The sequence below is a fragment of the Neophocaena asiaeorientalis genome, unplaced genomic scaffold, assembly GCF_003031525.2.
Source record: "Neophocaena asiaeorientalis asiaeorientalis breed wild unplaced genomic scaffold, Neophocaena_asiaeorientalis_V1.1 scaffold476, whole genome shotgun sequence".
NCBI classification, from domain to species: domain Eukaryota; kingdom Metazoa; phylum Chordata; class Mammalia; order Artiodactyla; family Phocoenidae; genus Neophocaena; species Neophocaena asiaeorientalis.
The window spans coordinates 9,062,702-9,078,287 of record NW_020172178.1 but is presented as its reverse complement, the minus strand read 5'-3'; the positions used below and the strand labels follow the sequence as shown (position 1 = coordinate 9,078,287).

Genomic DNA, 15,586 nt, shown 5'->3' with positions numbered 1-15,586 from the left:
TAATGGGCGTAGAGTTTCAGTTTTATAAGATGCAGAGTTCTAGAGATGAATGGTGGTGGTGGCTGCACAGCATTATGGATGTATTTAATACCACTGAAATATATACTTTAAAACAGTTAAGATAATACATTTTATATGTATTTTATCACAATAAAAAAATTGGGAAAAAAAGTCTATTAGTGTTAATATAAATAACATTTTAATGAAATTCTCAAATGTCCTCCTGTAGTCAATCTGTTATGATATCACACGTCACATACTTCTGGAAAATTCTACTGTACGCTCGTGAGAAAGAATGGAAGAAGCAAATAATGTCTTAAATAGTATTACCAAAACAGTTTTGATTTTGCAGACCCCCTAAAATGGTCTCAGAAAACTTCCAGAGGTCCACATCCCTACTTCAAGAACTGCTGCACTAGTCACATTAAAGCTTTTTTTTTTTTTTAACTGATTAACTTGGTTTAAAGCCTCCATCTGCCCATGCCATTTGATTACTTCCTATGAACCTATTAACCTCCTAAGGAGCTAAAGAAAGGGAAAGACTGCAGCAAGGCATCCAGTGAGTCTGACCCTGAAGTACAAGGAACCCACCACCCCTTCACCCCTGACTGGGGAAGGCAAAAAATCAGAATTGGTGGAGGAGGGAGAGTTAATGAGTGTGTGTGCTTGCAAAAAGCAAAGTCAAAATTCTGATTCTATATTTTGAAAATATAAGTCTTGATGGAAACTACAGTAAACAAATCTAAAGGAAATACTGGCTGCTGGAATACGCAAACAATGACCACCTTGTGCATAACTCAATGGGGAGAAGACATCCTGTTATAGCCCTAGAGCACTACCTGTACACAAGAAGCATTCAATAAACGCTTACTGCGGTGATCTGAGGCCTTCAATACTCGCATTAGTAACCACACATACATCAGAGATGGAGACAGAACAGTGAAGAAACAGGGTTTCTGGTGCTTTAACAAATACCAATGTGTGCTCTTCTGGTTTTTTTTGCGGTACGCGGGCCTCTCACTGTTGTGGCCTCTCCCGTTGCAGAGCACAGGCTCTGGACGTGCAGGCTCAGCGGCCATGGCTCATGGGCCCAGCCGCTCCACGGCATGTGGGATCTTCCCGGACCAGGGCACGAACCCATGTCCCCTGCATCGGCAGGCGGACTCTCAACCACTGCGCCACCTGGGAAGCCCACCAATGTGGTTTTAAAATTCCATTATTTTAAAGCTGAGGGAACTCCCTGGCAGTCCAGTGGTTAGGACTCTGCATTTCCACTGAACGGTGCACAGGTTCGATTCCTGGTCAGGGAACTAAGATCCTGCAAGCTGTGTGTCGTGGCCAAAAAAGAAAAAAATAATTTAAAGTTGAATGAATGAATTTTCTTCAAACTTTACTTTCATATGTAATTTTATGTGGTATACTTGGATCTCCAAAAGATCCAAGGGATTTCCATCTCCCAAAGGGATTTCCGAAGAAACCCCTTCAATAACACTGTTCTGGCCACAATTCTGTTTTCTTCCTCATTCTCATGGCCAAATCCATCAAAAATGCTGCCTTTCCAGTTCCTCTTTCCTCTGATCTTCTGAGACTTTGTTTCTATTCTCGTGACAGGCCCCTTGATCACTAGTTTCTTCCGGTTCTGCTCAATATCCACCTTCTAAAGATTCTATTCTGATTTTGTTACTATACATTTTCATTTTCAAGTACTGCTGTTCAAAAAGTATCTAAAGTAAAAACAGAAAAAAAAATGTGTTGCATTCAGCTATATCAAACTGTAGAAGAGAGTCATTTTATCAAAAGCAAGTGTCCTCAGAGTGAAACATTATCATTTAACATGATGTGTGTATGTGTCAACGAAAACTGAGGGGGAAGCTCCTAATCCCCTCTTCCTTCCAGTTCCCTTGCTGGGATGACTCACTACCAAAATAACCTTGGCCCAGAGCTGGAGCCTGGAGAAGAGCTCAGACCTCGAGGTCACCAAAAGAGGAGGCAACTGTGGGGCATCACTTAGGTGCCTCAGAAAGATGCAGACTGGAGAGAAGACCACTGACTCATTCCCAAGGTTGTGGAGGGGGTGTGTGTGTGTGCGTGCACGTATGTGTGTGTGCGCATGCATGCACGCACAGCAAAAGCCAAGGGAATTCACTAGGCAAGGAAACAGGAGTGTCCCTGGCACTTGTGTAAAGTTCTGGGAAATTCCATTTATTCACTCTGACGCCTAAAGCAAAGTGGAAAATTACAAAATAGGGATAAAGAGAGCTCACACATGAGAAGGGCTTCCCCCCTCGCCAACCCCACTGCCCAACATTCCTCAAATCAAGAGTCCAACAAACCTGCAGCAAATACTCACTGGAGGAAAAATCCGTATCTTCCACTTCCTGTCAATTAACCACTGGTCAAAAGATCCTTACACCCTGCTCCTGACTGGTGTTAAAGCATCTACAACCACCAGCATCTACAAGAGCAGGCAGAAAAAAGATCCCAAGTCCTTTAAGAGGACAAAATAATCCAGAAGAATGGTATATTAGCTCAGGCTGTCAAAACAAAAAATACCACAGACTGGGCAGCTTAAAGAGCAGAAATTTATTTTCTCACAGTTGGAAGCTGGAAGTCAGAGATCGGGGTGCCAGCATGGGCAGTTCCTCTTGGCTTGCAGATGACCACCTTCTCACTGTGTCCTTACAAGTGGAAGAAAGCAAGCAAGCTCTCTGGTGTCTCTTTTTATAAGGACACTAATCCTATCAGATCAGGGGCCTACCCTTATGACCTAATTTAACCTAATTATTTCCACAAAGGCCCTACCTCCAAACAGGCTTTAACATCTAAATTCTGGGGGACACAATTCAGTCTACAGCAACGGAGAACAAGCCTATCAACTATAACAGCTCCCTACAAAATAAAACTTCAAATCAAAACCTAACAATACAAACAAAATGGGTGAATGGCACAAGCACAGGGTGGAGTAAAAGAGGCAGACACAAAATAATAAATACTGTATGACTCCATTAGTAAAATTTTAAGAGAAAAAACCAGAATATGGTGTTTTAGAAGTCAGGATAGTGGTTATCTTGGGAGGGAAGGACAGTGAAATGATTAGAAGGAGGTACAAAGGAGGACTTCTGGGGTTCAAGTCATGGTATATTTTTGCCCTGGGTCATGGGTGGTTAAGCAAATGTTTACACTTTTTCTGGATGTGTGCTATATACCAATAAGGAGTTAATTTTTAAAAGTCAGTGATGACTTTAAAAGATTATAGTGAAGTCAATAGATAATGATGCCTAAAACTGAAAAAATAATTAAGAATAAAACATGCTATTAAAATATATGAAAGTAAAACATAAAGAATCAGTTTGAAAGACTGAAAGTGGCCATCTTAGGAGATTAGGAAATTGTGGGAGGGGGCAGGGAACACATTAAAAAAAAAAAACCTTGACTCTTTAAACTGTATAATATATAATTAACTTGAATAAAAATAACAATGAAAAGCTCCTTCATACCCATAATGAGGACATTCAGTTAAAGATGGCATACTAATCACATGCATTCTCTCTTCTTCCACCTGACCGTCCAATTAAACAATAAAGACAAAATGACAAAGAATGGCAAAGAGAATGGGAGAGGTGGCATCAGCAGACAAGTGACTTTAAATAATTTCTGGAGGACAAAAATCAGAGGCACCCAGAGCAGGGCACATACAAGCCTAGAGTATGCTCTAAGAAGGGTGCAATCCAGGAAAAACTTAGTAATGACCAGAGAAAATAACTCAGTGCCTTGAATACGGAAGGTCCCAGCGAAAGGCCAACTTTCCTCCCAGCCACCGTGAAGCCAAGCCAGGCACCTGAGCAGCACCTTCCACACACCTCATGTAGAGAGCTCTCAATGCGCTTCTTATTTCTCCGCTCTTAAAAACGTTTTCAAAAGTCAGACATCTGAGGAAAGCCCATACCCTTTTCTAATACCCCTTCCCATGTATCTGTTGTTAGGGGAAAATACCAGTAACAATTAACCCTCCTCCTTCAGAAAAAAAAGGACAGTTGATTCACGTTATTCACGGTAATTACATTCTATGAAGTCACTCTGAACACTGAACTAGTGAATACTGAACCACTGTTCCTAAGGGGAAAGAGTTAAGACTCCTGTGAGCCCCTGGTCATAACATTTTCATCAACTGATCAATACATAATCTTGTTTTATGTGTGTTTCTGCTTAAGGATACCTCATTTACTATACATTATTGATTCATTAACACTGAACAGCACTATCTAACTCATGCCTGAATGAAGCTTACCTAACAAATGTATTTTCTCTGTAAGGCACGTCAAAGCCTTGCACTTAGGAACACTGGCTAATACCTCAGCCCTACAGTTGGGGGCCATTTTAAACAATAAAATCACCAACAAAATGCACAAAGATGTGGAAAATGTGTACTAAATAACCACAAAAAGGGCATCTGTTTATAGTATGAAGGCTGAAAGGCAGAGTGTCACCTTGCTGGGCCTCGGCTGGGGAAACGCACATTAAGCAATTGAAACTTTGCTGCTCTGTGCGTGTCTGCAAAAGACTGCAAAAGCACAGCAAGTACTGATTCTGGGATTACAAATAAGTTGTAGTATGTGAATTTGCAAGTATGGAATTTGTGAATAAGGGGATTGACTGTATCCGTTCCCAAGATGGATAGTGATGGTTGCAGACACTGCAAATGTACTTAATGCCATTGAGCTGCACTTAAAAACGGCTACAATGGTAAATGTTATACATATTTTACCACAATAAAAAAAAAGTGTCACAACTATGTAATTAAGTGATTTTTAATTTGTGGGAACTGGGTTTATGTGAATACTCCACAATGAACCATGATGATCATCTTTACCATTTTCAGCTGTATCTGTTATCAGACTTACACTAAGGCTATCTTTACCGTCCTGCTTGCTCACTTCCAAAACAAATAGTTATTGAGTATTTAGAGGCCAAGGATAAATGAGGTTCAAGACTGAATCTTTTTCCCTCTGGCCTCTCTCTGGTTTCTCCTTTAGTGTAGGAGAGAGGACACAGATTGACAATAAAAGCATACAGCCACAAGAGCACAATAACAAGCTGAGAAGACAACAGTGGGAAAGCTATTTCAATAACTTTCTGAAAGAGAGAGAAGAGACAACAGAGGAAAGGACACTATAACCAGAAACAGTGTGATTTCCCCAGCATGACTTGGAAAGGGCTCCAGACTTGGAGGTCCCAGGGGACCAAAGGCGACAGGGGAGCTGCTAGGCTAATTCCAAAGTCAAAAGTCTGTATAAAGAATGCTGCTGCTCCCCAACCAAACCAATGACCACCGGTTCTTAAGGGACTGTAAACTTATTCTGCGGAGAAGACAACGAGGCTCTGGACTCAAGGTCAACAGGCCCAGGAGAGGGCAGGAGTGAGGCATGGAGATGAAAAGGGGCGGGGGGGGGGGGGCGGAGATTAAGTGTCAGACTGCTGCTGAGGGGTGGGACCATGGCTCCTCTCGGGCAGAACAGAAGATTCTTAACCTAGAGAACAGAATGGTCCCAGAGAAGAGATCTAAAGACAAAGATATCTGGGTACTCCAATAAAAGCACTGGATGACTCCCAAAGGAAAGTTCTGTGTCAAACATACCCTGTACATGCAAACCAGCTTCTGATCAGCTTCTTAGGGTTCCACCTTAAACAGACACAGACAACCAGGGGTTACCAGATTCCAAAGAAAGTCTCTGTATGAAAGACAGACACCAAGAAAGAATCCCAGAGAAAAGAGAAACAATGTAGGGAGCAAAAAATCTACTTAAAAAAAAAAAAAAAAGAAGAAAGCTTTTACTATCCTCAGAGAGTTAACAGAAGAAACAGTATTGATACCAGAACTGGATACTACAAAGACAAATAAAGAAAAGGAAAGAGCTAGGAGGAGGACACATGCAGGGACTCAAACAAATTTAACAGAAAGATTGGAAGATAAAGTTAAAGACATCACTCAGAAAGTAAAATAGAAACAGAGACAGAAAACCAAGACAGATAGATAGATAGATAAATAAGTAAATAGGTAAATAAAATAAATAATCAAGGCTCTTGGGAATTCCCTGGCAGTCCAGTGGTTAGGACTCGGCACTTTCACTGCTAGGGCCCAGGTTCAATCCCTAGTCAGGAACTAGGATGCTGTAAACCACATGACACAGCCAAAAAAAAAAAGGAATTCTAGAATGACGATTTTTAAATAATAAAATGAGACAATTCTCCAGAACTGAAAGACAAGAATGTTTACATTGAAAGGGTTCAATGAGCACCAGGAACAAAGAATGAAGACCAACTCCTTGGCACTTCACTGTGAAATTTCTCAACAGCATGGATGAATGAGAATCTCGAGTCTAAAAAGCTGCTAGAAAGGTGGGGGGAAAAGCCATTTACACTGTTTTACTCTAGACTTTGTAACTACCAATATCGGAAAACCCACTACGATCTTAATCTTGAGTTTCCCACTCTCTAACCACCTCCTCCTAACTTTCCCACCCACCCACTCTGGAATCCCAATAACTATCTGAACTCACCTGGATCCACAGCCATTGATCCCACCATCTTCTTATGGTCTGCCTTCTCCCTCAAGTACTTACTTCCTACTTAAATCTATTGTCTTTAATTGAAATCACTCCCTTGGGTATTCCAAATCAATGCCCTTGCTCTGTTTCCATTTCACTACTTACTATAATAAAATCCCAACCATGTACAAATGCTATGCCTGTGTCTGGTTAACTGAATGTTGCTGGACAGTAAATTACACCCAGGCTGTCTATTCCCGATTTAAATCCATGATCAGTAACCTCAGGGAAGTGTTAAGGCTGCTATATTTCAGTCCATTCACTCTCCTACTAACCTGTTAATTACTGTAACTTCCTCAGATCTCTAATATCGCCTATCTCCTTGACAGTCACATTCTTAGTTGGTAATCCTGCTTTCTATTTTACTGAAAAAAGAGCTGCAATGAGAAGAAAACTTCTCAAGCTCCCACCCTCATATAGAACCACTCACCTGCAGAATATTGGCATAGTACCCTCTACTTTCCTCCTACTTCTAAGGACTGTCCACGTTATCCAAAGACAATACCTCTACCACCGCCTCTCACCCATTCCAGCACGTCTCCTCAAAGCACCATTTTTACCCTTTCCCTTAAATTATTCCCATTAGCAGACAAACGTGTTGGTATTTTGCCCCCCCTCCCTTTTTTTTTTTTTTTGCGGTACATGGGCCTCTCACTGTTGTGGCCTCTCCTGTTGCGGAGCACAGGCTCCGGACGCGCAGGCTCAGCGGCCACGGCTCACGGGCCCAGCCACTCCGCGGCACGTGGGATCTTCCCGAACCGGGGCACGAACCCGTGTCCCCTGCATCGGCAGGCGGACTCTCAACCACTGCTCCACCAGGGAAGCCTTGCCCATCTTTTAAAAAATATCTTGGCCTGACATCTCCCTGTAGCCACTACCCCATTCATCTGTGCCTTGAAAGCGCTATCTTGCTGTTTTTAACCTCTACCCACCTATTCTCTCTTGAACTAATATGTTACATCATATGCATCGGTACTGCAAGGTATTTGAAAGATATGTTGGATCAATTTGCAGAAAATACATAGAACCATGAGAAAGTTGAAAAAAACCCCACAAAACTTGAGGCAACTATTAATTCTAGACAAAATAAAAAATTATATAAGAAAATAAATTATTGTGGTCCAACACTGAACAACATTTACATAGCTTAAGTTAAAAAAATCTAACTTTAACCAAATATATCATTGCAATAGAATGGCTGAGGAAAGGAAAGTAGATGTGGAAGTGAATCATAAGAAAGCTATATCCATCTTCCATAAGGAGAAAGTCAGTGATGTCTACAATTATAAATCAGGAGATAACCAAAAGACTATCAGAAAAAAGAGCCTAGAAAATTGAAAGCAGGAGCCTTCGGTTAATGGTACTGAATGATAAAGAGGAGGCAAAGAAAGTCTGATTTTAGTTAGAAGCTTTTTAGTATTATTTGACTTTTTAAGCTATACGCATGTATTACTTTGGAAAATAATTTTTTAAGGCAGTAAAAAAACAGTCTCAAGTACCAAATGACAGATACAAGTGAGTTCTTCTGCAGTTCATGTTAGGGGAGAGATCCCTAGGGGCCTATGAAAATAACTATGGGGAAAAATGAACTTGAAAGAAAAACTTGACTTGAAAGAAAACTGTAATATTAAAACAAACAATTATTTCAAAAACCAAAATAATCTTCAGCTGTGAAAAGCTAGCCAAAACCAAGACAGAAGATGGAACTAACATCCCCAAATCCCAAATATGGGATAGCTGCTTCTATGACAATAGGTAGCATTTTCATCAAAGAGTTAAATCAGATGAATTTTATGACTGGTGCCTGTATTTTTAAATATATATAAAATAAGGATTTTGGTGTTTTTCTGGTCTAAAAATTAAGAACCATCCTAGAGAGACAGGTCTCATCTACAGTGGACTTCTACCACAATCATTCTATTTAAAGACTTGATTAGAAACTGTTCACTAGATGTAAGACATTCTCTTGGTCATAATTCATTAATCTAATTTGTCTGTTCACAGGAGTTCCCTGGCGGTCCAGTGGTTAGGATGCGGCGCTCTCACTGCCAAGGGCCTGGATTCAATCCCTGGATCGGGAACTAAGATCCCAAAAAGTCATGCGGTGCGCACCCCACCCCCCACAAAACAGACAAATAAAACAGAAAAAAAACACAAAAACTAATTTGTCTATTCAGTAAAAATGCCATTCTTCCATCACATAAATTTTCTTGAGTATCTTTTATGTTCACAATGTCCTTGTGACGTAAGTGCATGATATAGATTATCCCCACTCTCTTCTTTCAGGGAATTCTTTCCACTATATAATTCTACTACATTGCTAGTCTTATCCCAATGACAGCAATTAAAACTGTCTCTTTAACATATAGTAACTCCTTATCTCCTACTGACTCAGAATGAATTAAGTCTCTGAATCACCAACACCACTTTCTGGTGCACTCCGGGTTTCCATTAGTGCTCTTACTACCTCAATAGGAAAGATACATCCCATTCCCATAAAAGGGCAAGAGAATGCTGATGGAAAAGCTTTAGTTTCTAGTGGGCTGAGAACAGTACCAAGTGATAAAAATAATAACTAGACTAGAGTTTTAAGTTTCTTTAGGAATATTATACTATAATAAACCTGTAATAAAACCAACTTTCTAGAAAAGCTTCAGTTTTTTACCATATGACCCAGCAATCCCACTCCTGGGTTATCTTAGAGAAATAAAAATTTATGTTCACACAGAAACCTGTACAGGAATGTTTATAGCAGTTCTATTCATAATTGCCAAACATGAAAACAACTCAAATGTCCTTTAGTGTAGGAGTGGATACGAACTGTGGTCCAGTCATACAATGGAATACTACTCAGCAATAAAAAAGAACACACTGGGCTTCCCTGGTGGCGCAGTGGTTGAGAGTCCGCCTGCCGATGCAGGGGACGCGGGTTCGTGCTCCGGTCCGGGAAGATCCCACGTGCCGCGGAGCGGCTGGGCCCGTGGGCCATGGCCGCTGGGCCTGCGCTCCGCAGTAGGAGAGGCCACGACAGTGAGAGGCCCGCGTACCACAAAAAAAAAAAAGAACAAACTAAGAATACTATATGCAACAACCTGGATCAATCTCAAAGGCATTAGAGAAGATATACTGTATGATCTCATTTACTTGACAGACTTGAAACAAACAAAATTATGAGGATGAAGAATAGACAGGTGGTTGCAGGAGGTTATGATGGGGGAGGGAGCAACCATAAAGGGACCACAAGGGAATTTTCTGAGGTAATGGGACTGTTCTGTATCTTGATTACGGTACTGGTAACATCAATCTATAAATGTGTTAAAATTCATAGAACTGTACATCAAAATAAAAAATGATGTATAATTTAAAAAATAACATCAACTTGCTTAATTCTGATATCCAAAATAAGAGCAAGTTCAAAAGGTGCTCAGACACAAGATGTTATGCAAATTTGGTAGCCTTCCCATATATGCACAAACCCCATTCACAACAGCAACAAAAATTATAAAACACTTTGGAATGAACATAACAAGAACTATGCAAAATCCAGATGAAGAAAATTATGAACCTTAAAAACAAAATCGAGACACACTTCATAAGCCTGGATAGAAACACTTGGTATCATTAAAACAGCAAATTGCCTCCCAAATCAGTTTATAAATTCAATTAACTTCATCAAAATTAATCCAATCAAAATTCCAGTAAGGCTGTTTTTAGAACATGGCAACCTATTTCTAAAATTAATCTGACCGGGTGTTCCCTGGAGGTCCAGTGGTTACCACTCAGCACTGTCACTGCCATGGCCTGGGTTCAATCCCTGGTCGGTGAAGTATGATCCCACAAGCTGTATGGTGCCACCAAAATAATGAAATGGAATGAAATGAAATGAAATAAAATTCATCTGACAGAGTAAATTGCAAAAAAGAGCAATGAAATTTTCTAAAAATAAGAATAATCAGCAGGGGACTTAACCTACTCCAAAAAAATCAAAACGTACAATCAAAAGGTGCAGTAATAAAAACACCATGATATGGGTACAAAACTAAATAAATGAAATCAGAGAAACAAAAGGGAATTTAATAAACGGGGGGAGAGAACAGATGATCTGGGACAAGCAGTAATGCACATAGGGGAAAAAAAATTAGAGCCCTACACCTCATACTAATCCCCCAAAATACATACCAAATGAATTAAACATTCAGTTGCCAGCCACAGGAGTATTTGAAGAAAAAACAGAATCAATTTAAAAAATCCTGGAAGTAAACCTTTCTCACCAAGACATGAAACCCAGACAGATCAGACTGATCAGACTGACGTCTGAAACACATAAAATGTTTAAATCGCTAAGATTTAAAAGAGAAAAAGAAAAATGGATAAAAAAGGATATACAACAGGAAACATTTTAAAAAGAAAATGACACAAATATACGAAAATATCATCAATCTAAGTAGTTATCAGGAAAAAGCAATCTTTTTTTAAAACTAGATTTATTGCTCATCTGATAGACAAAAATTATCTACAATGTTAGTAACGGTGTAGAAAAATGGCCACTCTCATTCATTCCAGTAGGGCTAATAAAATAGTAAAACGTTCTCTCAAAACCAATTTAGCAGTACCTATTACAGTATCAAATATTCATCCCCTCTGACCCAGGACCTCCACACTTCTAGGAATTTATCCTACAGAAACACTCTTAACGAGAGCACAGAAAGTTATGTTAAAGAACGTTCACTGCAGATATTTGTGATAGCAAAAAAATCAGAAACCACCCAATGCCCACCAACGGGGGTGAACTACGGTGCCAGCACACACTGGAAGATGACGTTCCATTAAACATAATGTCAGATCTATGAGCACTAAGATCCAGATGTGATCAAGTATGTTGCTAAGAAAAATTACCGTTAAGTCCCATGAGTCCCTTTCTGTTAAAATAAACAAAAAGTTACTGTGTATATAAAAAACTGTGGTAATCTACACCAAACTGCTGAAAATGATCCTCTTTGAGGAGAGAAAGTTTAAGGAATTTTACTTTCTACATAACGAATTTCTATAATGTTTACATTTTATATGATTCTGGTTAAGACCTACAATAGGGGAAAAAAAAGAATAAAATTGTTTATTTCAAATTTTAAAAAAAGTGTTTTAATTTACGCACTATCTAGTCAGATTCAAGCCATTTCTGGAGAGAGAACCTACTAGATATAAACATGGTAAGCCACACTCCAGCACACATGTTATGTAAAGGGGAGAGGGTCTGTCTGTCCCACTCCTTTTTTTTTTTTTTTTCCGGTACGCGGGCCTCTCACTGTTGTGGCCTCTCCCGTTGCGGAGCACAGGCCCCGGACGCGCAGGCCCAGCGGCCATGGCTCACGGGCTCAGCCGCTCCGCGGCACGTGGGATCTTCCCAGACCGGGGCACGAACCCATGTCCCCTGCATCGGCAGGCGGACTCTCAACCACTGCGCCACCAGGGAAGCCCCTGTCCCACTCCTCTTTTAACCCACCATCTCTACCTATGTAAGGAAACTGGCCAAGCAACCACTCGAGATTGGTGGGGGAAATAAACTCAGAGGTTTTGTTCCTTATTTCAAAAATTTTTGATCAAGGGCAGCAAAGAAACCTGCACCCATTCATGCTATTTACTGATTCCAAAAGCAGTCCAGGCATCTCTACAACCAGGAGTCTTAACCAGGGAACTGTCACTAAAATTGAGATGAAATGTGAAGAGGCAAATTTTTAGTTACAGTCTTTACTTAAGACTCCAGTTAGCATAGACCAATGCTCCCCAACCTTCTTCAGGTCCCAGCACACACAGAAAATCAGAATATTTGTAGGGCAATTTGTAGCAAACCCAGGGTGGGTCCTGCTCCAGCAGCCCTCAGCATGGTGGGCTGCAGGCATCAGTACCATGGCACATCTGTAATACCACCTTGGCACACATATCAGGAGGCTTTGGTACATGGGCAGCATTTCTTTATAAAGCTTCCTTCAAAAGTAACATGAGATTCATTCAATAAATATTTATAAGTACCTAATATGTGCCAAGCATGATAAAGTACTGATGTCTACCCTATAGACTAGAGGGGGAAGACAGGTTAATAAGCAATTCCAACATAATTGTAATTGTAATAGTAAAACATAATTGTTTATGTAATTTTAATAGTAAAACATGCTATCTAAGGAAAGTATCAGAATTTTTAACATGAATCCCATGCCTGGGGAAAGGGAGTCTGTCAATGACTACTTTCCAGAAGAAGTGACTCCTGTACAAAAGGGTGAAGTATATTTTAGGCAAAGGAATTGCAGGTACAAAGATCCAAATGCAATAAACTATGTCAAAAATAAAGAAAAAGGCAGAACAGTTCTCTACTGCATAAGTAGAATGTGAGGAGGGAGTTAGTTTAGTAGCAGTTTCGTAAAAAAATATTTATTTATTAATTATTATTATTTTTGGCTGCGTTGGGTCTTAGTTGCTGCACTAAGACCTTTCTCTAGTTGCGGCAAGCAGAGGCTACTCTTCGTTGCAGTGAGTGGGCTTCTCATTGTGGTGGCTTCTCTTGTTGCAGAGCACAGGCTCTAGGCGCCCAGGCTTCAGTGGTTGTGGCACGTGGGCTCAGCAGTTGTGGCTCGCGGGCTCTAGAGCACAGGCTCAGTAGCTGTGGAGCATGGGCTTAGTTGCTCCGTGGCATGTGGGGTCTTCCCGGACCTGGGATCAAACCCGTGTCCCCTTGCATTGGCAGGCGGATTCTTAACCACTGCACCACCAGGGAAGTCCCGATTAATTATTTTATTATCTATTTATTTTGGCTGTGCCAGGTCTTAGGTGAAGCAGGCAGGATCTTCACTGCAGCATGTGGGATCCTTTAGTTGCATCATGCAGACTCTTAATACGGCATGCATGCAGCATCTAGTTCCCCGACCAGGGACTGAACCCAGGCCCCCTGCACTGGGAGAGCGGAGCCTTACCCACTGGACCACCAGGGAAGTCCCTAGTAGCAGTTTTTTGTTTTTAATTAACTTATTTTTAAATTTTTGGCTGCGTTGGGTCTTCGTTGCTGTGCGCGGGCTTTATCTAGTTGCAGTGAGCGGGGGCTACTCTTCATTGTGGTGTGCAGGCCTCTGATTGTGGTGGCTTCTCTTTTTTTTTTTTTTTTTTTGCGGTGGCTTCTCTTGCTGCTGAGCACCAGCTCTAGGCACATGGGCTTCAGTACTTGTGGCCCGTGGGCTCCACAGAGCAGGCTCAGTAGTTGTGGCCCACAGGCTTAGTTGCTCCGCAGCATGTGGTATCTTCCTGAACCAGGAATCGAACCCGTTTCCCCTGCATTGGCAGGCATATTCTCAACCACTGGACCACCAGGAAAGTCCCCCTAGTAGCAGTTTTAATGGAAGTGTTTTTAATAAATACAGCATGTGGTTGAGTAGAAAGCCAATATCACAAAAATTAGGAAAGCATGTGCCTTCCTGCGAAATAACCTATCAGACATAAGCTATGAGAAAAATATTTGGGGAGATGAAGAAACTTCTTGAGTATAAGTCTATAAAAACAGACAACACTATTGATTTTTTCAAGCACCATGAGCTTATAATGAAGTTAAAAATTTTTACTGTGGTGGTATACATTTACCACTGAAAAAGAACACTACCTCTTTTTAAATGCAGAAGATTATTCAAACTCAATATAATCTTTATAACATTTAAAGAAATGAGAAAGCAAAAGAACTCCCACATAATTAATACATAAGCTTCTTGTTCTTAAAAAAATGTTTAATTAGCCCAAATATATACATTCTTTTTCTTTCTCTCACATGGAACTAAACAGAGCAAGTGTACTAAACAGAAATCAAGCATAATTTGTATTTACCTCTCTGCCTGTAAGGATGTGTCTTGCCAATTTCACTTTTGCAAAATTCCCCTTGCCGATTGTTTTCAACAGTCTGTAGTTTCCAATGTGAGGCTGTTCATCTGCACAGGAAGCTACAGAGTTTCTACATCGTGCTCCGGAGCGCCCAGTGCGAGAGGTAACTTCTTGCCGCCCGTCTCCATGTGACGTGTGCTACAATAAAACATACAACAAACATTAGGAAATGAGAGACCCACGGTACTTGACAAGTTTTAAGAGCCTCTAGATGAAGAAACAAAACATCACTGCTTTAATTTTAATCCCAATACATGTGGCACTTCAAAGGGATTTGCCCACCTGACATAAAGTGAGGAAAACAAGAAAATGCTAAGAGAAATACCAAGTGTTGAAATTCAACTGGGTGTTCAGAAAGAAAGGAGGTATTTTCTATATGTGGCTGTAACATAAAATAAGATAAACAGGACTGCCTTACAGTCGTAAAGAGCTTAATGTTTCCATTGTAAAACAACTATACTCCAATAAAAATTTTTTAAAAAAGAACCTGACTTTTTCATATGCTATTAAATGTATCAGCATATATTATCTTTAACACGCCCTGTGATGCAGGCAGAACAGCTAATATCACCATTCACCAGATGAGGATACCCTGAGATGTATTCACTGCCACATCACTAGTGAGAAATTCAAAGAGAACCTAGATTCCCAACTTCTTTCTAAACTATGCTGCTAACAATAATTTAAAACAATGTGTTTAAAGACACAGCCAGACTCTGTAGTCCCTGACAAATATTTGTTGAAGAGATGAATACAGTACTCAATATACTCCATAAAGGTAAAACAAATCACATATGCCTCTGACCATATTAAATACAAAGGTACGAGAGATACAAATGCCTGATGTGTACAATGCTGTACATAGAAGCAGCCAGCTGCCTAGTGCTTCCTCTTCCCCCTAGTGCCCAAAGGATGCCATGGCCCACTGCCTACTCTTCATGGCTGCTAACTCCTTCCTGCTCAAGGAAGGCCTCTCACTCTCACGACACTCTACAAAGACACTTTCAACCTCTTTCATTCTTTTCTCTTTTCCAACTTTTTGTCCAGGAAAATGTCCCTTGTTTATCATG

At 40.5% G+C, this 15,586-nt stretch overlaps 1 protein-coding gene across 8 annotated transcripts in view; it reads right to left on the bottom strand.

Moving 5' to 3' along the window:
- The window catches only part of MARK3 (microtubule affinity regulating kinase 3), an 87,063-nt gene extending 72,413 nt beyond the window's left edge, over positions 1-14,650 (bottom strand). For 5 of the 8 annotated variants that reach the window (XM_024757820.1, XM_024757806.1, XM_024757837.1 and 2 more), the window contains exon 1: positions 14,463-14,650. The gene's annotated coding sequence lies outside the window, so the exon portion shown is untranslated. The remainder of the gene's footprint in view (positions 1-14,462) is intronic. The other 3 variants (XM_024757797.1, XM_024757785.1, XM_024757791.1) reach the window with 1 other exon arrangement.
- Between the last annotated feature and the right edge of the window lie 936 nt (positions 14,651-15,586).